This window comes from Monomorium pharaonis, chromosome 11, assembly GCF_013373865.1.
Source record: "Monomorium pharaonis isolate MP-MQ-018 chromosome 11, ASM1337386v2, whole genome shotgun sequence".
NCBI classification, from domain to species: Eukaryota; Metazoa; Arthropoda; class Insecta; order Hymenoptera; family Formicidae; genus Monomorium; species Monomorium pharaonis.
Genome location: NC_050477.1, coordinates 6,002,153 through 6,026,196, shown reverse-complemented (window position 1 = coordinate 6,026,196; position 24,044 = coordinate 6,002,153). Strand labels below are relative to the sequence as shown.

General features: G+C 46.8%; 1 long non-coding RNA gene across 2 annotated transcripts in view; it reads left to right on the top strand.

Moving 5' to 3' along the window:
* LOC105838427 overlaps positions 1-22,649 on the top strand; it is a 30,604-nt gene extending 7,955 nt beyond the window's left edge. Inside the window, exons 1-3 of one of the 2 annotated variants that reach the window (XR_001139224.3) lie at positions 7,639-11,144; positions 21,745-21,987; positions 22,330-22,649. This is a non-coding gene — a long non-coding RNA (uncharacterized LOC105838427). Of the gene's footprint in view, positions 1-7,638; positions 11,145-21,744; positions 21,988-22,329 lie in introns of those variants that run through there. The other variant, XR_004965082.1, reaches the window with a different exon arrangement.
* The last annotated feature ends 1,395 nt before the right edge of the window (positions 22,650-24,044 follow it).

The window sequence follows — 24,044 nt, the reverse complement described above, 5'->3', positions numbered from 1 at the left end:
TTAATGAGATTATTTCGCGATAGGAGAGCGCGATTCGACTAGAGTAACCACGTCACACGTCCGCATAAATGTAGCTCTCTTTTTCTGCGCGCGTGTGTGTGTGTGTGTGTGTGTGTGTGTGTGTGTGTGTGTGTGTCCGCGTGTTAAACTTTTCTGCGTGCAAAAGTCGACACGAATCGACCTCTATGCGCGCCGCATATCGCCCAGACCGCGTTATATTAATGCTCGCGACGCTCGCTGCAATACGCTCGTTATCTGGCGCATAACGCCGTCCGTCGCATGCAAATCGCGACGTGTGTGCATGGCGAAAGAGTGGCGCAGTGGCACACACCGCCCGGTGGAAAATATAGCGATCCGGGTATCCGATAAAATCGTGAAGCACGAAGCAATCGCCTCCGCGTGGGAAATAATTAGTGTCAGCTCTCTTACGTAAGACGGTCCCGTAATTTGCGAGGCAGGCGAGAAAGGTAGTGGAACTCCTTGGTCTTTAAATGTTTAAATTTCTAACGACTGCTTGAGAAACTTGCTGTTTTTTGAGGAGACAATTTTTCCAGGAGGTAAAACGTGTGCGCCATTATCGGCGAGACGAGAACGAAAAGTTCGCTCGCATGGAATCGAGACTTGTACGAATTACGCGAATCGAATGGTTTCCAGATGATCGTTTGTGCTCTCGCGCGACTCTGCCGTAATGAATTCCACGACGGTGACAGGCGGAACATTAAGAAGTGCCTGGAAAAACGATGAAAGAAGCAAGAGAGAGAGAAAGAAGGAGAGGAGGAGGAGGAGGAGGAGGAGGGTGAGGTGGCATATCTCGTGTCATCGTCTCAGTGGAAATGAATTTTTCATTTCGCGCTAAAGTCGCGAAACGGTTCGTGACTTAAAGGCGAAGATTAAAGGGCACGGCGCCGAGGCGCTTTTCTTTCTCTCTCTGTCTCGCCTGCTCCTTTGCAGTTTTTTCACCGTCGGGGTGTAAGAGGGAAACGACGAGGGCGGTGCTCCGCTATTATTTTTCATTGCTTGCGCGCACCACGATCCTTTTCCATTTCCTTTCTACTTCTTCCTTCTTTCTTACCTATTCCTCCTCCTGATTCTTAGCCTCCGCTTCCCCTCTTTTTCAGCGAACGACAAGACGCCGCTGTATTCCCTTAAATTTGTATTACCAGCTACCAGAGAGTTACGAGAACGGAAGAAAGACGCGATTCTCATGGATTATTCAATTGGACCGCGCAATTTGTATCGTCCTTTCTTAATAGGTGGTCGTAGCCGAGGATTATTAGCCAAGTTGTATACAATGCCACAAGTTTAAATGTAATAAACATTCTTCATTGAATGTCGAAAAAAATTTGTCTTATTCGTAATCGTGTATAAGGCCGCTCGACCGAGATTTCATAGATGCCTATCCCTAGGTAATCCAGAAAATTCATTATTTTTTTCTCGGCTAACGAGTAACGTCGAAAGGAATATCCCGGCAGAATGAATGAAAATAAAAGCGGGATAAATACTCGGACAGAACAAAGGGATACGGCACTAATTGAAAAAGTCCGCCCCTCGCGATCCTATCGAATTAAGGTCGCCGGGTTCGGATATCGGGACCGATATCCATAACTACTAAATTACGGCTCTGAGAGAGAGAGAGAGAGAGAGACACCCCTTGTCGTTGCACACGTCCTTTCGCCAGATGCCGTCCTCCCGATACCATCTCTCGCTTTCTCTCCCTCTTTCTCTCTCTTTGCCTTTCGAGGTTATTACTTATACCGCAGGCTATCGACGACGGTTTATTTTGTCGACGACGTAAGGAGACGACGAAAACGACGACGACGACGACGATGGAAAACCAAAGACGAGGAGAAAAGAGCGCGAGGGAAGAAACCCCACGTCGAAAGGCGAGAAGAGTGCGGGAAAGGAGGTCTCTCTTTCTCGATGGATTAGAGCGCGAATCAATATTGGGCAGAGAGGCAAAGTTTTTGTCGGCGCTGAAAGAAATTCCCTACTTCTTCCTACTTTGAGTGGGCACCACCACCACCACCGTCGTCGTCGTCGTCGTCGTCGTCGCCGCCGCCACCGCCGCCGTCACCACTACCTACTCTCTCAAAGTCGAGAGATGGAGAACGACGGAGGTAGAATCATGCTCGTGGAGGATAAAGAAGTGAAGAGGGTCGGTCGGAAGGACGGAAGGATGCGCCGCCGCACAGCGGGAACACGAAGACGGAGACGAAGACCGAGATGCGCGCCGCGGAGGAAGGAAGTAAAGCAGTTGGGAGTAAGAGAGGAGGTGGAGAGAAGTAAGAGAACGAGGATTCCGTTCGAGCAACTTACTGGACTTGTATGCTCTCTCTCTCTCTCTCTCTCTCTCTCTCTCTCTCTCTCTCTCTCTCTCTCTCTCTCTCTCTCTCTCTCTCTCTCTCCCTCCCTCCCTTTCTCCCTCCCTCTCTCTGTCTCCACGCTCGAGGATTTACAGATTACGCGCCGGTAGACCGAGCCCGCTCGAGCGCTCGTCTACGAGCGATGGAGAGACGAGAGCGAAAGCGATGCCCGAGCGCTACGAGAGAGTGACGTGAGAGAGCGACGAGGACGAACGAGGAGTCAAGTCCGCGCGGACTCGAACGGGATAGTCGGCCACCCTCCGCCAATCGGACGGCGCTGTTGGTGCGCGCAGGCCAATCCGCTGGCGGCGCGGGCATTACGCGTTTATTATCAGGCGGCAAAAAGAAATGACTGTTTATAAATAATTAGAGAGGTTTTAATTAACCCTCGGGAAGAGCTCTCGGACCTCCGCTATCCGCCGGCGAGGCGAGACGAGGCGAAACGAGACGAGAAGAGACGAGACGAGACGAGACGAGACGAGACGAGACGAGACGAGACGAGACGAGACGAGACGAAACGAGACGAGACGAGACGAGACGAGACGAGACGAGATGAGACGAGACGAGACGAGACGAGTCGGGACGCAACGCAACGCAACACGACGAGACCAAGAGCGTCGTGGCGGCGTTTTAATCGCTCGGCCGGTTTCGCTCTGACCGGATTGGCCATCGTCGTCGTTGCCACCACCGACCTACGAGACGAGGACCATGTTGTTCGTGCCATTTGCTTCATTCGTTGCACACAGCCTCCTTTCCCCGTCTCTCTCTCTCTCTCTCTCTCTCTCTCTCTCTCTCTCTCTCTCTCTCTCTCTCTCTCTCTCTTTCGTGTCGAAGTCTCCCGCACGATTCGTGTTATATTTGTAAAACTGAACCAACGCCGATCGGTATCGATCGTTAAAGACAGCTATCGCTCTCGCTCGAACGACAATTCGATATCTCTCCGCCTTCCTTACACGTGTCGCGTAGTACATTTAATACGCGTCAATATGATACTTGAAGTAACGATGCACATCAGACGTTGCTCTGCAATTTCCGGTAACCAATTTCCGAAGGCGTAACGGCGCGGTTCCCGCGCGCCAAATTTCTTTATTAAATATTCAAGCGTGCGTAAGCTCCAGGTTCCCGCCCGATCTTGAGACCGCTTCAAACGCTTCGGGAAATCCGCCGAGCGCGTATCTACGAAAGGAAGGGGGAGAGAATCAAAGCGGCGCCGAGGAGTTTTTACGATTGAACGCACAGCTTTTCTTGCTCGTCGCCTATCGCCGCTTTCGGCATTCCGCCTTGATCCGCTCCCTGTCGAACCCTGCGCCGACAAAAAGGTGCTCTCGCGCGCTTCTTTCGGTCCTCGCGCGCGCGCGACGCGCGCATACACAAAGACCATAAACCTATACCCTCTCTATATACATATACAGTTTGGAATTTATTAACGGCAACGGAAAGGTTTATGCAACGAACTACCAGATGACTATCGAATGGCCACAATGGCGAACAGGTATATGTATGTTTGCAAATATTACATTCTGCTTGACACCTAGATTTTTCAAAACTCTTCTATCAAGTCTGTTAGTCAAATGCAATACACACATTTTGATTCTTAGCTTAAATGTTGAAAACGTTGAATTAATTGAATTTTTTATTCGATTTCTAAAATGTGGACTTTGTATAATTGTATATTTCATGAGCCTCTTTAGATCTGAATCTTTTTACGAGATTTGCGTCAAGTAAGGTTCGCTTAATTTATTTTATTTTCTAAAAACTATTTATAGAAATATATTGAAACAAAACTAAATGAATAAATAAAACCTTTATTACAGTTACTCACGAAAATAAAAGATATTTTTATAAGTTTATATATAAAATACTTATAAATAGTCCAAAAGTTTTCTTTTAAACTTTTGGACTATTGACATCGGGCCTTATCATATGATATAAATATAACTAAAACAAGAAATAAATTAAAAGTAATAAAGAAACTACACATTTATTATCTGTTTAATTAGTTTTATTAATAAAAATTATTATTAATCACAAAAACAAAATATCTCAATAATGTACTTAAAACCTTTGCAATGAATAACGTTTATAAACTCACTTTGTCACAAGTTTTCGTTAGACTAAACTGAAGCATTGTCGATTCTAATTTTCCGATCTCTCTTTACTTTCTATCACACATTTTTTAAGCATATATTTTACGTACAAAGCGCGGTTTCAAATGGTAAATTCAAAAGTGGGCCTCATTTAGGGTTAAGTCTTATTAGGCTCAAGTACCTGACAAAGTAATAATCTTGGAGTAATATCGTATTTGGAAATATATCAAGTTGATATAAATTTAAACATTTTTTACCCAGATACTTTTGTTTGCGAAGCAAACGGCAATCGACTCAAAAAATTCTCGCGTTTATCGTGCGATGGACATTACGTCGGACGAGATACTCGGCGAATGAAGAAGCAGGGAATAAACCCCGTGCTGTTCCTTTAGTGATCTTTGGCGGGTAGCCAAGAAATTTGTTTCGCGGTCGTTCCGCGCTGAACCGAGGAGAGAAGAATTATTTCTCGCTCGGTAGGAACGTCAAATATATCGCTGCAGGCGATTCTACGTTGTCGTCGTCGTCGTCGTCGTCGGCGGCGGCGTCATCATCGACAACGACGAGCGCGGAGCGTACGAAATCGGTTTCCGGTCGAACGGTTCCGCGAGATGATTTATTGCGCCGTGGAGCGTGGCGAAACGGCCAAAACGAGCGAAGCGTGACCCGTGGCGAGCGGGGTATTACGGACACCGCTTGGGTGAATCGTCATCGACGTCGACGTCGTCGTCGCCAAGACGAGGAACGTATCTTCGTTGGGGCATACTCGAGTCACGAGTAGGAAAGAGCAGACGAGTTCGTTCGAGCGTGGAAAACGGGGTAATTACACGACGACAACGACACGCGCGCGCGCGCGCGTACAATCGTTAATCCGTATCGTGACGATACCGGATGCAAAACTGCCGCTCGCTTCGTCTCTCGCGACTCCGCGATAAACGTTTCGATCGAGCCGGCGATCGAACGATGCTGCTGGCCGTCGTGCCAATCGTGTTCGGCTCGAGGAGCTAAAGATCCACTTACGTGCTCGAGAGCGAATTAATGGGCGTGTCGAACGCGCACCCCGATCTGCCGATCGACTCGCTTCGACGGTAAACGCAACCGGGATAATAATCGGGATGGTTTAATTATAATAACTGATTTCTCAGACGCCACTCCATCAACTTGGTCTCCCGCTGCATCTCGCCGTCCCTCGGTATCCCTCGCCGTTACGTTTATTTATTCTTCCTAAAGAGGGACGGAACACTTTCCTCTCTATCTCAAGAGTTTTTCTAATGAGAGCAAGGAAATTTCCACCCGAGGAGCAGAATCTGACTTGTCTGCTTCGTCCTCCCTTTCCGCCAGTTCGCGCGTACATATATCTAATGTACACAGAAGGGAGGAAGAAACGATGGAAGTTCCTAGGAGGGTCATCGCATCAGGGAAGATCCCTTAACCTCGACTGTGTCGCTGATTAAAGCATAAATGGCAGAGGGATATATGGGGTGGCCGTCGAGCGTGAGGGAGTGAGAAGGAGAAAGATTTGTTTGGAGAAAGACGAGGAGAGCGAGAGTAAAAGGAAGAAGGGAGAAGAGAGAGAGAGAGAGAGAGAGAGGGAGGGCAATAAAAGCAAATACAACATGAAGGGATACCTAATTGTAAGTACATTATACCCTCGGCTCGGATGAGATTATACAGCTACTTCTTTATTGCTGACGGTGGCGTCTTTTATTCGTAATCCCTTCTTTCCTCCCTCCCTCCCTCCCTCCGCACCTTTCCCGAATCGTCCTGATTATAATCGAGGGAGAAGATACCTTCTGCGCTGAAAAAAAGGCACCCTCTTCCGTTACGCTCGTATCTCGCCATTGTAAATCGCCGCTTCTGAATATGTTTGGAATATGTTTCTCTGTGTGTTATATCGGCGCGTACGAATATATAAATGTAATGTAGCGACACACATTCGTTCGTATCACATCGAAAATATATGATTGTTACACGTATCGCTGCGCAATAGTTCCATGAAATTACACAATTAGATGTCTTTTTTTTGTCATTTCTACTCCCCTCCCCTATCTCTCTCTCTCTCTCTCTCTCTCTCTCTCTCTCTCTCTCTCTCTCTCTCTCTCTCTCTCTCTCACCAGCAGCGAAATTGTTATTGAATGTACATTACACCGCTACAAGTTAATATGCACGTGCGAGACGATGTGTAAATTGTTCAGTCCCCTGGTAAACGCGCCGGGGCATGTATTATGAAACTATTTACGATTTCGAGATCGGAAACACGAGTTTCCAACTAGGGAATTTCGAAATCGGCTTACCATCGCTATGCAGATGAAACAAATAATAGCGGTCTTTCTCCGATTTGGAAGAGATTTCCAACTGAATTGGCTCCGTTTTTCGTCGGTTATTCTATTATGGGGAGTCCGACGAACGACCGACGAGTTTTCGAGCAACGACTGACGGCGAACAAGTGGAAAGTCGAGACTCCGATTGGAAAAGCGAAGTTGCAAAGGTCTTTGCGCGCCGTAATTGGAGAAGACAGCTATCGTTTGTCCCACCGCACAGCGGCGGTAGGCTAATTTTCAAGATTCGCCCGGGACGGAAACTCGCGAGTTTCCGATCGGGAGATCGCGGATGGAGTTTCGCAATGGAATGCCCACGGGGGCATTCGGACGCAATTATCGGCGCCGTCAATTTGTTTTGCACAATCCTCGCTTGTTTTATCGCCGCGCGATATGTATATATGTATGTATGTATGTATGTATGTACGTACACACGTACGTGTATACTCGAGAGATAGGGCAGCAGAGGGCCGTTCCCGTGCTGATTCCACCACGTTCGTCGATAGAAAAAGAACTTGCGTTTCGCTCGACCTTTCTCTCCCCGCCCGGCCCGCGGCGAGCGTTTATCGTCCGCGCGACGAGATACGAGACGACCGAACGTGTCGATCTGTTTATCGGATGTATCGTTGTATTTGCGTCCGACTTAAATCGTAGGAACTCACTCGCGTAGCGAGATAAGCGGGCAGATATGGAAGCGCGGCGATAATGTCAAGCGCGATAAGAGCGCGCGGAATTTCTGCGGCGCGGGCGCGATTCGAGGACTTGTTTAACTCGAAATCGTTCTGTACGCCGCGCGCGTCTGTTTACGAACAAAGATATATATGTACATGTATTTTTTTTTTTTTTTTTTTTTTAAATATATTTTTATATCTGTCTGCGGGGTGATCGGCGCCGAGAGACGGGAAACGGATTTTTCTCTAGGACGGTTGTTTTTCTCTCTTGTAAATTTGGACTTTGGCATCGGGAGAAAGACGAGGAGAGAAAGAGCAGTCTCAGATACGCATTCTTCTTTACTCGTTTCTCGTTTCGTTTGTCCTCATTGTTGAGACTTCGGTCTCGAAAACCGATTTCTGCTTACCCCCGCGGCCTCTCGAGTCCTCCCCGTAACAAACAGGGTAACAAGATACAAGTACTCCGAATCCTTCTATTCCCAGCCTGTTCCCTTCGAGCATTCTCTCTCTCTCTCTCTCTCTCTTTCTCTCTCCCCTTCCAGCGCCTTGCGCGAGCTCGTGCGAGCTTTTTTTCTTTGTTCCCTTTTGCCCGCTTCCTTTCAAGCCGTGTTCTCTTTTCTCGTCGGGTCAGGATCGGCTTCCACTAGCTCGTCGAGCGATTTATTACCCGACCGCCCTACCACAAACACAGGACTGTTTAGCCCCGTTTTCTATCTCGTAAAGGGTAGGACAGGGTGGGTAAGGGAACAAGAAGACGAGACGGAAAAAGATTGGTAGAGAGAGGGGGAGGGGGAAGGGGCGCGAAAAAGGTAAAGCTACGCTTGGCGAGCAAAGTGAATGGTGGTCGTGTACACGCGGCCGCAAAAGTGCCGACGAGCCAGTTTTTATATATCATTCGGGAGAAACACACATGCCGAAACACACTCTTGAAAAATTTATACGCTCTTTTAATTAATCGTTATTAACGTTTCCACGCGCGCGAGCTCTTCTGCAGGCCGCGCATGCTCGCGCGCGATCGCTCTATCATAATTCCTTTTTTTTTTTTTTTTTAATTAGGCAGTACACACGAGTATCCGGGGATATCCGTGAATTAAAATAATTTTATAATCGACGGCGCCATTAGTGGAGCATTGCGAGGTTAACGACCCCCTCCGATCGCATTAATGCTCCGCGAAACGCGCGATTTCGTTTGCGGCGGAGTGCGCGAGAGGTGATAAAATTTTTAATAGCGATGTAATTGTACATGCGAGCCACGATTGAAACCGCCAGCGGAAGAGAGAGGCGGGAGGAAAAGGGGGCGAAAGGGGATGATTCGATCTCGCGCGACGATATTTTATAGGTCGTCGCTGATCGCGCATCGATAACCGGCTTGTCGATCGCGAACAAGGTGAGCGCAATCGTTGAGTCGAGCGCGATAAGAATACGATCGGCGAAGCCATGCAAGGCGTAGCGGAGAGACACGGAGCGGATTAAAACGCGTAGCGTGAATGGAGACGTTTTTCTGTAATGGAAGGCAGGCAGGCAAGCAGAGGCAGGCAAGCTGCGGGCCGTAAAGAGAGAATTGAAGCGCGGCCGCGACGATCGAGCACCTGCCTGCAGCGTGAGAGGAGGCCCACAAAGGGAGACAAGCCTCTGCCTGCCTGCCTGCCTGCCTGCCTGGAACTCGTGAAAATAATTCCTGCCTTTCAAGGCGCGCGCAGGTATAAACCGAGGCGAGTAGTGCGTGTTGTCCCGCGCGCGTTCTCGCCTTACGCGGCCTTACGCTTCTCCCTCGTTGGCTTAAACGGGATCAAGCAGGTGTCTATTGTGGACGCATTCGCGAATCCTCGCCTCTCTAACGCACGATAATCTCTTTCTCTCTTTCTCCCTCTTCGGGTAATTTATCTAAATGCGAGGAACGACGTCTCTCCTGGCTTTGCGAAGAATTTTAAGAAGCTTATGATTTATGTATTTATTAGTAGAGTTGCTACAAAACGTGCGCTAACGACGTCAATTTTTCGACGACACTGTACACTCGATTTTTTAAGTAGCCTGTAAAATGTCCCAGCTGAACGATGAACGGTGACGAGTTTTGCCATAACGAGCCATTTGCGAATTATCGCCCGTCGAGCACCAAAATCGCTCTCGTAGATTTTTTTTTTTTTTTTTTTTTAACCGGGGGCTGTCCATTTGCACATAAAATATTAATAATTTGCATTACCTGTATGCAATGCAAACTACGTTTTACCTGTCATCTATAAACAATAATCCATAGATTCTGAAAATTCCGATTTTACTAAAAATAGTGACATTTTATTTTTCTATTTTTTTTTTGCATATATTTTTATTTCATTAATACTAAAGATCGAAAATATATATTAACAATCTTGTAACTTAATTATTTTTGTACCTGTATCTATATTGTATCCAATTTAGAATAGTTTACATTACCTGTATTGTTTGAACAAGATTTGTGTAAACATAACGATATGTAAACGATTCGTGTAGACGTAATCTTGAAATTTACGGCACAAACCTGCTTTTAACCTTAACGATGACTGAGCAATTGGCCTGTAATAGCGGACCTTTATTAGACGTCGTTCAAGTCCGCTACGCTCTCGAGTCCGCGTCATTAAAAATACATATGGCCGCCGGCTTTATCCGACTGGGTCGTTTACCGTTTTCGCCGTGCATGTATTATCGATCGCGCCGAATTAATATGTGATATCGGCGTATTAATTTCTAAAGCGTCAACCGGCGCGCGATAACGCACTGTGTCGAGTGTTTCCGTCGACGGTAAATAACCGTTACACCAAACACGGCAAATCTTTATTGCATATATGTAATAAACAATCTAAACATCGTAAAACATGCATTCAACTCGCACACACCAAGGTAATGTTGCCTAATACATTGGTCGACGTGTATATTTCGATATTTTGTTTCGCTCAATAGTCTCTTTCTCTCTGATTGCCGTGTGAACAAAAAAATGTTTGGCAATACTTTTTTTCAGGGTACTCGCATCAACGACGGGGCGATAAAGGTAAACAGTGCATCGTCGATCGTTTTATGCGTTCCGCAATTATTTTACGCAACGGCGCCATCGACGCGCGTACGGAACGATTATTATTATGCAGCACCTATCGATACGTCGCGAAAATTTCGAGCACTACGGCCTAATCTTGCAAGTAAATAGCGTCTCTTCTACCGGTGACGCGAAAGAGAGAGAGAGAGAGAGAGAGATGGGGGGAAAAGAGGGAGAGGACGTGATTCAAAGCCCAGCGTGACATAAATATTTGCCGACGATAATACTTCATTCCCGCCTCCGGTTACCAGGCCCCGCGCTTCGCCGTACGTACTCACACGTATGCGGGACACGTAGTAGTATAAACATCGTCTACGCCTGCAGGTGACTGTAACAGCACGAGATAATCAATCCCCGAGTGCCGCCTGAACTCTAGCCTATCCCCCTCCCCCTTCCTCTCCCTCTTTGCCTCACCACAAGCTCGAGCGCGTAAATATCTCGCGCATTAATGAGTCATTATCGCCGTGCCGTTATAGCATTTGTACGTGCTTGCGGGCAATGCATTACGTACTCGGGAAATCTTTTCATCACCATGCCGCGAACTCGCACCGGCCGGGAGTTAATCAGGGCGAAGGTTGATAAGAAGCTACGAAGGAAGAGGAGAAGAACGTGAGGTGCGAAAGGATAGCGACTAGACTCATGAGGTAATTTCACATTTATGTGAATTAACCTTCTGTATACACACAATGGCGTTATTTGCATCCCGCGCGTTTGTCTTTGAACAACAAACTGAAAGTATTGTAATTAGTTGTAACATTTATGTACAATCTTTTTTAATCAACAATCACATAAATATTTTCTAGAATTCTGGAATTTTATATTATACCTGTGAAAGTAATAAAAATTAAATTAAAAGCGTGACCTAACGTGTATAAAGAAGGTTAGAAAGTTAAAACCGTTGCGAACAGATTTATCATACAACAGATGCAGTAATATTTACAATGTAGATATTTTATTGCTCGGTACTTTGTGTGTGTGTGTGCGCGTGCGCGCGCACGCGTTTTGATTGTTTGATATATTAGACAGATATTATCGTATGTTTACTCTGAAACTATTGCAGACTTTGCGATTGAAAATTTACAAAGTATATAATCAATGCGTCTTGATCTTTCATAAAAGTCTATTAGTGAAACTAATAACGTTGCATGAGAAATATTGGACCTCTATTGAGAGAGAAAGAGAAAGAGAGAGTCGTTTTCGCGTTCGGTATCGCGATACTCACCGCGAGGGGGATTGTTTGTTTTTAATTTGTTTCGCAAATACGTTTTGCGCGCGACAAAATTTAATGAATACTCCAAAGCGTTTGCCGCTTGCAATTTTGTGTCACATCGTATCGAGTCGCGCGCAATTTAATAACTTCCCGGACTAATTGCGTTGAACGTACGGGGCGGAGGGGAGGAAAGGAGAGGGAACGGGGAGGGAAGAGAGAAAAAGAGTGCGCGCGGAAACGAATCGAATATATTTTGGTCCGTGAAAAAAATTGAATTTTGTTCGCGTTTTATACGGGGATACGTTTCAATAACAAATACAATCGACGTGGAACATAACGTTGCGGCTGCCGCCTAAAAACGCAGGGAGAGAATACGTAACGGCGAAAAAGTAATTACCCGCAATCATTGGTTCTTCTCCCATTGGTATGTGTTCTCATGTGTAATAGAGGCAAGAATTGTCATTCTCGTTTACTCAATATTGATCGGGGATTTCGAGGAGACCCCCGAGGCCTCGTCTCACCTCGAAACTCTGCTTATATCGCCGTTGCATCTGGCGCCACGGCGCATCGTCACTTTTGAAAGGCTCTTAACATCTTTTCGAGGACGAAAGGCCACTCCGCGCGTTATGCCAGTAGTAGATATGCAGTTGAGTCGACCGAGTGAAGAGTACTCGTATGCTCGCCCATGCGGGAAAAATTCATTTGCGGCTCTCTCTCTCTCTCTCTCTCTCCCCTCGCCTTTCTACCCTCCTTTTCTCTTTCCTTTTGTACGTGTCAAAGTCCCTCTCGACTTCTTGAGGCTCGAACACGTCAATTTCGACAGGTCTAGATCGAACAATGCATCACGCCAGCTTCATTGGAGAGTGATATCTTTATTGTTTTAAGATATGTGTTACTCGTTAGCGCGTATCAAACGCACATGGCGGGTTACATAGAAATAGAATATCTGGTTACGTTCAATCAAATCAGAGATACTTTATCTATCAAGCGATAGCCATTTCTTTCATATACACATTTTTTTTTAAGTATCGTCAAATCAATAAATAAACTGTACACTTGTACTTCAATTCATTTTAGAGTTTCAATTAAAAGATCACGATAACGCAGAAAACCGATCTGGCTCTTTCTAATTTTCTAAATTAACGAGCGGACGTCGTTGGGGTCGTTGGGGAATATCTAACCGACCGAAACTTCTACGCGTTTCTCTCTCCATTTACTTCGCCCTGTTCTCTTTGTTCCTCCTGGACTGAAATCAACTTCCGCGTCTTTTTCGCGCCTTTCCTATCTCTGTTCTACTATCGGTATTTTCTCTCTGTTTCGCTCACTTCTCCTCTTATTCTCTACTTGCTCCCCCTTACATCGTCGATCCGGTTTCTCGACACCTCATCCCTCCCTGCCGTCCGACGTGACTGGAGGTATCAATCTCACCCCCGTTCTCGACCCCTGGAAACGCCGTGTTGCCACTTCATTACCTCGTGCACTATAGTGCCGATGTACCGGTTTTGGGGGAAGAAACCAGGGGAGGCTGGAGTACAGTCGACAAGGAAAGTAAATCTCGTGCCAAGAATCGCGAGGTAGAAACTGGCGCAAGAAAATGAAGAACTTGCGAAAATAGGAAGAAGAGTTTTCACTTTAATGCGAATGGTACTTTTTTTCCCTTCACAATATTTGAAGAGTTTTCGCAAATTATTATTAATACAAATATCCGCGAGCGAACCCTCGGCACCGTTACGTCACGCGTACACGTACGTGATATTTAAACGAGTATGATTTTAAATCGCTGCAATCAGTCAATACGCACGTGTGTATACCGAGAATGACAAACACAATAATACCTACCGTCAGTACGAACGATAAAAGAGAAAAAAAAATATCATCGAACAATGCGGGCGTGAAAGCACGCAGCCAGCATTTACGCGTGCTATACAAGCGCATACGCGTCGATTTTGTTAAACCATACGAGACGAAAAACGACCCCAATATCGTTGAGACACTTACGCACGATCGCGGATGTATTTGAGTACAATTTGAGGACAAGAAGATAACGTTTCGACGACAGCAATCACAGCAGGGGGAAATTAATTGAGACGAAGAAGATCAAGAAAGCAAAAACTTGTCCGTTGCCTGTCGCACTCTCGTTTCTCCTCTCCCCCTCCCCCCTCGCCCCCCCCTCCTTTGGGTGCCAATCGCCGGCCAATTTGTCGCGTGGCAACCATTTCCGGTCTGTCGGAGGGCCACCGTACATGAGCTTGCCCTCGATTGGTTGGATACATATCTGCGGTCGGGCAAAAGGACGATTGATGGGGGTGGCGGCGGTAGCGGTAGAGTAGGCGCAATAAAATTCACGATTGCAGAGGGTGTACGTTATCGTACGTGATCGAACGCATGCACGCACATTTTCGAGATATCGCCCGATGTTTATATTTGATATTAATCTCGTTGATGTTTGCGGACCACGTCTCGTTCGTTACATTATTTTAATTAATTATTTTAATGAATACAAACGTAACCATACACGCGCTACGCGTGTACTTTTGAATGCGTTTTATTAATATTATGCGCAAACATTACGCACGAACAAACGTGCAAAACTCGAAAACCCTCGATTCCACCTCCATTAGCAGGCCTGAAGTAATTTTCACGTTGATATCGACGCTTCCCTCTCGATCGTAATTGTACTCTTGGGCACGAGATTACCTTTCCGAAAAGATTACTTCTCCTTCTCTCACGTTAAAGTTCCGAGGGATTGTGAATGCAACTCGTTGCGAGAGTGGCAAAGTATACAAAACAGAAAGTGAATCTTCTCACCCTTGCGCCCTTGGGTTCTCCGAGGGGCTTCTCCCCTTTGAAAATTGAGGGCTACGAGTTCTCATATCCATTATCTCCGTGGTGCCCCGTAGCTTGCGTCCACGAGCATGTGGCCCCCTTTTGGAATTACGCACCCTTTGCGCTTTGTTCCCCGGGGAGAGAGAACGGAGAGGGAGGGGGGAGGGGGGAGGGGGGATGCCTTTCGGACACGCCTGGCAGTCGCGTTAAATCGTCCATGCGGGTCGATCCATGTTTTCTTAATTTTCCGACAACGTCATCGTAGGGGATTCACCGACCTATTCCAAATTCATCCCCTATTCGGGATCGAATCTTTGTGGATAGATATCTCTGCGAATTTATTCGTTGATTTAGTCTTAGCTATGTATGTGTACGTGTACGCGCGTTAAATTCCAGGGTCGAGGACGGTAGGTGGCAGTCGAGAGGTGCAACGGTCGCGCAGAGTAGGTTTAGGGGGATGAGTCTGATGAGGCTGTTGATACAATCACGAGGGTTGGTGACGGTGTGGGGCAAGCGACGGGATCCAATGAGGACGAGGACGAGGATGAGGAAGAGTAAGCAGATAGAGAGAGGGAGAGAGAAGAGGCAGGCGGTCGGGCGGAACCAGGGACCGTGGTGGCCTATTAACAACCCTTGCCAACATCCGGCAAGCCGACATTACTCCCGACTAACCCCCTCGAGCGCGGTGCTAACTGTGTGTATGTTCAACACGCGATCCCCGTGTTAGCCCCCTACCACCCTACCATCCAGCGGGCCGGCGTCGACGTCGACGATGTCGGCGTCGCGCTTCTCCGCGCATAGAATTCATCCTGTCTCCCTCTCTCTCTTTCCCCCTCCCCCCCTCTCTCTCTCTCTCTTTCTCTCATCCCCGGACTCTCCCCCTCCTTCCGTCGCGATCTCCGTTGGCCACAGCGCACCCGATAGAACTCGAACATGCTGTCACAGAGGCGTTGAGCACCTGTTTCCTCGGAATTGACACGTTGCCATCCCTGGCGACACGCCCGCTATCGACCTCCATGTCAATCGACCGAATCTCGCAATCGTCCGCTCTTCCGAAGCTACCACATCCGAGTCAGTTCAGGGCACATGCATGTGCATAGTGCTTTTTATCTGCGATTTTGCTTCGGAATGATGTTTGAAAAAGAACATACGGTCGAGCTAACTGACGCTAATTCGTGATCATCCGCTGAGCTCATCTCGATACGCCATGTAATCATCTGCGATCGTAAGTTGCATTCGTCAGAGAGAGAAAGAGAAATGTATTCGCGGTCTCATCGAAGGCACAGTATGTGTGTGATGTGTGCGCGTGTGCGTGCGAGAGAGAGAGAGAGAGAGAGAGAGAAAGTCCGGCAAGTTGGGAAAACATCCGCTGCGGTTTAACGATCGTGTTGAGGTCAGTCGATAAAAATAAAGCGAGTCGCTCGCTTGCTCGCGCTAAAATTAACGACGTGTGGATGTGGAATATGGCTATGAAACTTTTACAGGGGTGTAAACCTGGATACTCACGCTCGCTCGGCTCGCGCTTGAACGTACAGAACGAGAAAGAGAGAGAGAGAGAAACAACGTCGCGAGGTCGCGAATGCTATAGCGAGAAAGACGCTCCTCCAATTCGTCACGAAAAGACTCGAAATACACTCGGTGTATTTAATATTACAGCACAGGTCGCGTTTCCGGAGGTAAACGCGTTGCACGAGGAAATATTAACGGAGTTTATTCCACGGTTGTGATTTAAAAAGATTTCGTCTTCTCGGGATCAACTGTATTTATTTACTTATCTATGTACGTGTGCAGGTTGAGCCGCGCGTAGCCGAGCGAAGCGAATCTGGACGAGGCCAATCTCGTTTCGCCGCCGGTATTCTCTTCGTCGCTAACGCGTGACGCCGCGCACGCTGTCGCGCTCCGCCAATTCGCACACGCTCACATTCCGCCGTCTCCCTCCGCTCCGGCGCGTCGCGACTCCGTTGGCCCGCGAACGCGTTATGCGTTTCGCGCATACCCTATTTTGCCCGAATTTGCATGTCACGCACGCGGACGCGAGGCGAGCGGTGTGGCTGATTGAAAATTAACATAACGGCAACAATTATTGGGCAAATTGGTATAAATCGTTTGCGTCCGCACGCGTATGCGTATGTACGCGCGCGATTTGACGATGCATGTACGTAGCGTACCTAGAACGACACGTAAAATCTTGTCTCGTGGTTCCAGCCGCAGTCTTTAATTTTAGATGTCTAATAATGTATCAAACGTACGTTTACGTCACGTGATTAATATAAACGACTTATAGTTTAATCATAATTTTTTTATTTGACTCGAGAGGAGACTCCGAAATTACCGAGATAATTTAATCCGAGGGGTTGAAAGATCCCCGTCGCCGAAGGTGACTTTTGACACGCGAGTCGTGTGGCGTCACGCAACACGGAAATGGAACATCATCGACGCGTGGCCTAGGGGAGCGTTATCGGCAAAGGTCGTCGCGCCCATCGCGTCATCGTCGTCGTCGTCGTCGTCGTGGGGGCGAGACGACCAGTACCGCCGAAGAGTAAGATAAGGATAAGTTATCCCCTTGCGCGCAACCCTCGGGCAGGCAGGCGGCAACACCGTTTTCCCAGATTATCATCGCGAAGAATTCTCGCGTGGGTGGCGGATATAACAGATTTTTGCACTCCTACTTGCCGCAAGCGTACGAGCGCGTTATTCTCGCATACAAACATCCACCGTCGTACTAACACCTCGTAGGCAGCGAGCGAATACACAACTCTCGACGTACGACGTAACGAAGTAAAATAAATCGTGGCTCGACGGCAATAAAAATCAACGAGTTCCGCGATCCAAGCAGTCCCTTCGATCCAAACGGTATACGTGATTTACCGCAACGGAAGGAAGGAAGGAGAGTCACCCCTATTGTCGTCAGCGAGCCGGCGACGACGCCTGACGGAACGAACGTCTGAATTTCTGGAAAGAAAAAGAGGCGAAAATGATTCCCGCCGCCGGTTCTGGCGAAGGGAGATGTGGGATTCCGACTTTAAGGGGGCTCGAGGGGCTCCGCGAGTTAGCCGGGGCTTTCTGAAAACTTAATTACCTGTGTAGGCCCTATAAATTAATTTCTCTCGATTTTCTTGCCGACCCTTTTCTTTCTCATCCCTCTAATCCCGACCACCGTTTCGATCTATCGCGTGGCCTTTTTCCCCTCTCGAGCCGTTGCCAAGCGCGTAATTCCGCCGCCATTATTCCCAGCACGTCTCCAATCGCCCCATCGTTTCTCCCACGGCTGTATTTTCCGCTTCCGATCGCTAAAGGCACGGGCTTTGTTCTTCATTTAGTTTTTATTACCCCGGTGATTCGGGCACCGGCTCTTCGGAATTCGACACACTTCACCAATGGTCCATCTTCTCCTTCTTCTTCTTCTTCTTCTTCTTCTTCTTTTTTAGTAGCACCCTCCTGTCCCTTGGCTGCGGCAAGACATTTGCTCTCGTTTACACGATTTCTTTCGCAGACATAACTTTTTATCTCGTCGATATATTTTTATGACCGCCTCTGACAAATGAGAGAGAGAGAGAGAGAGAGAGAGAGAGAGAGAGAGAGAGAGAGAGAGCACTCAATCCTCAAACTCTCGTTTGAAAAGCCCTTCTCGAAAGCCGAATGATAATCGCTAATTTGATCAGAGCCACTTTCGCGTACGGCTACTCCTAATGGAGGTTGATAACGCAGACGGGGAACGACAGGGTCAAAGTGTGCGGCGGGGACACCGAGGGGTTAAATACGAAAACAAGCGTATCCAGCCGCAAGTACCCTCCAGTACGCGTCATCGCTAATACCCGGCTCTGTGTCATGTCGCGGGCGGTGGGCGTCGTGTGTGTGTGTGTGTGTGCGTGTGTGTGTGTGGTATGTCGGTGTGCAGTGTTAACGGAGGGAAGTGAGAGAACGCGAGAGCGTCGGCGTCGGCGTCGGCGATAGCGATGGCGACGGCGGCGACGGCGACGGCGGTGGCGGTGGCGGTGGCGGTCGCAAGCGTGTGCTCGTCGTGGTGCCGTATTACGGCCCCATCTCCCCGTCTCGCTCCCTCCCGTAGCCCGCACCGAAACTTTCAGTAATTACTGTAATTGGTCCAATTAACAGACTCGCTCGAGCGGCCCCTCTGGCTACGAACCCTTTTCCCCTTTCGTCCCTTTCGAAACTCTACCGCTTCTGCCTACCATCGCTCTTTTCACTCGCTCGCTCTCTCGCTCGTTCTCTCTCACGCTCGCTGTAACATCCACGTCAACGCGCCCCAACACCAACGAGATCAACTCGCTGGCTGGCCAAACTCTCTCGCTGGTGATACGGCTGAAGGCAACCGACCTGCGTTACCGTGATATATCCGCGTACGTGTGTAGTTATGTAAGTGTATATCTACCACGAGTCCTCATCCACTTCATTCTCCACTTCCTCCTCCTCTACTCTACGTTCCGCGCGCGCGCGAATGCTACACTCCTCTAGTGCTGGTAATCCAAAAGCAATGTTGCGCGCATCCGAGATACGAGGCGCGCGCGATGTATCAGAGTTTCCGCGGCGGAAGTAACGCCCAAGTTCCGGGCGTGGAAAACGAAGTGGAGAGATTATTCGGGTGTGCAGCGGCGTTACACAGGGAAACGAATGCGATTAACTAATTATTTGTGAATACAAGGCGACGCAAGTTTATCCACGCGCTGCCGTTCCAATTATCCTTTTTTCCACGATATATGTACATGGCGTTATACCGGGAGATTGGCACGCAGCGCAAATTCACGACAATTTGGAATTAACGGGCAAAATCGCCGCGGAGGGGGAGGGGGGGGATGAAAGGGAGGGGAAGGGGGCGGAAAGGCTATTGATTTATATAAGCGATTACTTTATTTGTATTAACGATTCACGCGTTCTCCATTATTTCTATCGGGAATATTATATTTCACGTATTGGACAATTTTGTGCTGGTGCGCAAACCGGTGCATTACGTCCATCCATGTTATTGCTACCGACCGATGTTAAATAACAATGAACACGTACGCCGCGTATCCGTTTGCACGACATTATTTAACGGGTTGTTGGTGGGCAGGTATGGACGCCGATCATATTTCACGTGCTCCTTATTGATACGATAAATATTAATGCGCCTGCATAATCACGAATTAGCAGCTCTGTTTATTGAAGATGGCAGTAGAGGCATACTTTAAACAGCCATTTTTTACAAGCGTCTATTGCTTACTATTAATTTTTTTAGCTGTGCAAAGTCAAAAATTAAAGCTCGACCTTTTAGTAATTGTTTAATTATTTTATTGAGATACATCTTGGACTATTATATATTTTGAAATGCGCTCCTACGCGCGCAGCAAGAATTAATTACAACATTTATATGTGCTATGGCATCCTGTATAGATCCGTCGCAGGCTTTCATCGCGTTAGATAGCACGACTACCCCGTTCTCTCGCCGAGTTTTCCCCTCCCTTTTCGTAATTTGCAAGAGGCAGCTTATAGTCGCGTCGCAGCATCCTGCAACTGGCAGAAAGAGTCGGGGCTAGACAAGCTTCGTGGTGCGAGTGGATGGGGTCTCGCGTTGCCATTAACACCTCTGCCGCGTCGCGTCGTACTTCGCAATGTACTTCAAACAAATTAAGCGCGCCCGTAATTACGTTACGGCTGCGCGACCTCCGCGCCATGGGAGAGAACGGAGTCTCTCTCTCTCTCTCTCTCTCTCTCGTCACGGCAAAACGCGCGCATCCCCATCCCCCGATATGACTGCGATGATAAACAAGACTCGGTGCTAGGTGACTCAGTCTGAGAATGTAGTGTACTTTGGGCCTGGATCGCACGCAGACCCTTGAATCTTCCGCGATCTAATAATATTCCGCGCATTCTGAAAGATAGCGAGAGAGAGATAGGTAGATAGAGAAGGAGTAGGGAAGAAGGGAAGTGACAACGGGACGACTCTTAACTTTGCTCGTTTCCAACTCCGACGCTTCCGCTTTTGACATGACGATTCCGCTCCTCCGACATCGAGTTGTTTTCTCGTTCTTGAGAGAATCCAGCAGGGTGTGTTTGTCACATTCGACTACATTGACATTTTAATTCCCGACTAGAATTCGTCGTTAAAATTGAAATCATAGGATCCCGTGACATTCTGCGCGCGGCGAAACGCGCGAGAGTGTCGCGTTGCCTTTTAAGAGGGAGAATCTTATTTCGTAAGAGTCCCGCGTGCGAGGAACGCGAGAATGCGAGATGAAATTGGACGTCTGGGATAAATGAGGGAACGCGGTAGCGCCTGTAGCTGTAACGGCGGCGTGGCATTGGTCAAGCTGTAATTGATTAGCATCGGCATCGGTAACACGAGCGATAATGTTTTACGAAATACAAAACCGCAGCGTATATATCGACGCGACGTTTGGAGGTATATCGCGGATCGTTATCGCGCGTGGAACCTGGAGTTATCGCCATAAACACCGATACGTACACCGACCACTGTTGGCTACATATCGGTTTCGTGCATACGCCGCCACTTTGTATACCCGGCCACCACAATTCTTCAATTCTGGAATTAGTCTGGAATTAGAATCTCCAAAACTCTAATATACGAAAGTGCTCGAAAGTCATAATAATTTTCGAGTTATCGATTAGCTATCAGTAATTAGCACAGAATTATATCGTAGCGTAGAATTCTCGTGCTGATATCCGTAACTACACGCGCATTGATCTGTCATCTGCTATTGATTTTCACAGTTCAGATGACATTGATTATCACTACTCAGCTGATTTTGTCTCTTCTGCTTCCGTATACGTAGGTGCTACGTATATTGCGACAAACAGCTAATGTTGACAACGCCCGTTAACGTCAACTGAACGAACCTGTTGATTATTAATAGCGTATTTTAACTTTGTTATACTCGCAGATTATTAAATCTTTTTTTAATGAAAATTTGCGTGCTTGATTGATTACTCTTTATCTAAAAAGAATTATTAAATATAATTGCATGAGAGAGAAAGACAGAGAGAGGAGATAGAGAATGAGAGAGAGAGAGAGTGTGTGTGTGTGTGTGCCATATAATTTGTTGCGAAGCAAAAGAATTTTTTATAAATTATCTTGAAGTTAATATGTTATACGTAAATTTATATTGAAATATTTTATACTGAAATATATAATCTTTAATGTATTATATTAAAAATAATTCTTTCTCTTTCTTTTTCTCTCTGTTTGATAGCGCTGGCAATATAACGGAATATCTATATGTCGACATGAAAATTCATAAAGACGTACGTATATCGAGAATATGAAAAATTCATTCCGACAGCAATATGGATTGTGCGGCAGATCTATCATTCGTGTCAGACTTCGTATCATTTCTCGCCGGCCGTCATCAACTATGACATACTGAACTTTGGAGCAGTTACGACGTCGTTACGACCTTGTTACGACCAAGAACTGAGTAAAGTTCCTCCTGCGGGTGAGTATGTCTATTGATTTATAATTCGGCTCTTTTGTCGAGTAATTGCACCGTTTAATACATTTATTTCTTATATGATTACATCACAAATTATTGAATGTAAAACTGCAAAATTTACTTTGTAATGTAAAAAGTATTTGATTGAGTTTAATTTAGCATTAAATTTTCATACAATATTTAATGGATTACATCTGATTTCTTATTGTCTTGGTTATATTTTAAATTCGATATATTATATTTATTTAAAATTTAATTATTTTATATCTAAATACAATATTTTATTTAATTTCTAAATATAATTTTGTATATATCTATAAAAATATTAATATTTACTATTTACAGATAATTTAATGTAGAAATGTTGTATGGATGCAGAAATGTAACGTGTGTAAAAAACGATGAAAAAATATATATATTAATATAATATGTGTTGTAAGTAAATATAGACAAAGAGCAACATGATGATCAAGTTTGTATAATTTTACAATGTTACTTTTAATACGCGGTCAGTTATAAAATGTTGCTATTTATTCAGTACATTAAAAAATTATTTTATAAAATAGTTAAATGTAAAGTGAGAATTCTCTCTGTTCTTTTCAGTTGTGGTTGTTAATCTATGATTAAACATTATCGAACTTTGGCAATAAAGATGATAGAAATAATGAAGGTAGTACACTTATATGAAATTTATTTCAAATGACATGAAAGGAGCGAGAATACTTTTGAGTACGTACCGCTATATGTGTTGTAACATAACGCTCAGCTGCGATGACGGCGAGCGAGTCCCGGTTAGGTGACGATACATAAAACAGAACAAGGGAGCGCGACCGAACGACGACGACAGTTTTACAGTTCCTCTCGTACGCGAATAATTTCCGTCGCTGATCGTTTCTTGCCCCGATCGTAAAACTCGCGCCGTGCCACCTGTGTTCCCCGATCTAGCGATCCAGTCGATAGCAGCGAAATTATGGGAGTACGAGTCAACGTGACGTTTACGCTCATGGCTGTTGGGCCGCCGCGCGCCGTGGCATCGCCAAAATCGGTAACACATTACGTAATTGCAACTGCAACTGAGGGATATGTAATCGAGCCTGGAATGCTGATTGAATATTGAGTAACTGATTGATATCGTATGCGGAAACAGTTGAGACGTCGGCAAATAATCCGCACCGTGAATAATAAGTGAACGACACTAATTGCGATTTATCGATGGTGCAAATTAAATGACAGCTCGTCCGCGATCGGTCCTTTCGTAAATCCCCTGTACACGTATACCCTGTGCATACCACTTATTGGTTAATCTTTCTCTCGATTAGGCCATTCGTACACGGCACGGCCGAAACGGCCGCGGCAAATTCTCCGCGATATATCGCGCGTTGTTGCGAGAGCGCGGCGCGGCGGCGGATTTACATTGTAACCGTGTTTACGCGCATCAGCCGTCTTGGCGGTGTATAAAGCGGTATAATCCCGATATATCCGGCATCCGCCCTCCAATCCGGCACGTAAAATATATACGCTCGGTCCAATTCCGCGCAGCAGCCGCCGCCGCCGCCGCCGCCACCGCGCGGAACGCGGCGCGTGAATTCGCGATGGCGGGCTTCATTTCGAATTCTCTGAATGCGCGCCCCTCGCCGTATCCTCTCGCCGGGGCGCGCAAACGAAAGGGAGGGATATATAAGGACCCGAGGTTATAAGAAGAAATCCGTGAGGCTGCGGCTCGTATATTTTAATCAGGACCCTCTGGCTTTGCCCCTCTTCTTCCTTTATCTCCGTCTCATCTTCCCGGGCTCCTTGCTCAGGTTGCTCCGCCCGAGGAGACTTATAAAGAAGAGAGGAAGGCGAAACAAGGAAGGAGAAAAAGAGAGAGAGAGAGAGAAAAAAAAAAGACGCGAACTCATGGGCTTGGGCGGAAAGAGCTGAATAACTCCGGGATAAAAGCCGAATAAATCTTTTTATTATGACTCGTCCCCGCGTCTGTTCCGTTCTAAACCCAAAGATTCGTCCCTCCTCTCGCCTGAGGCGCCTTCGCACGTAGTTTTCTTTCTCCTTTTGTTCCT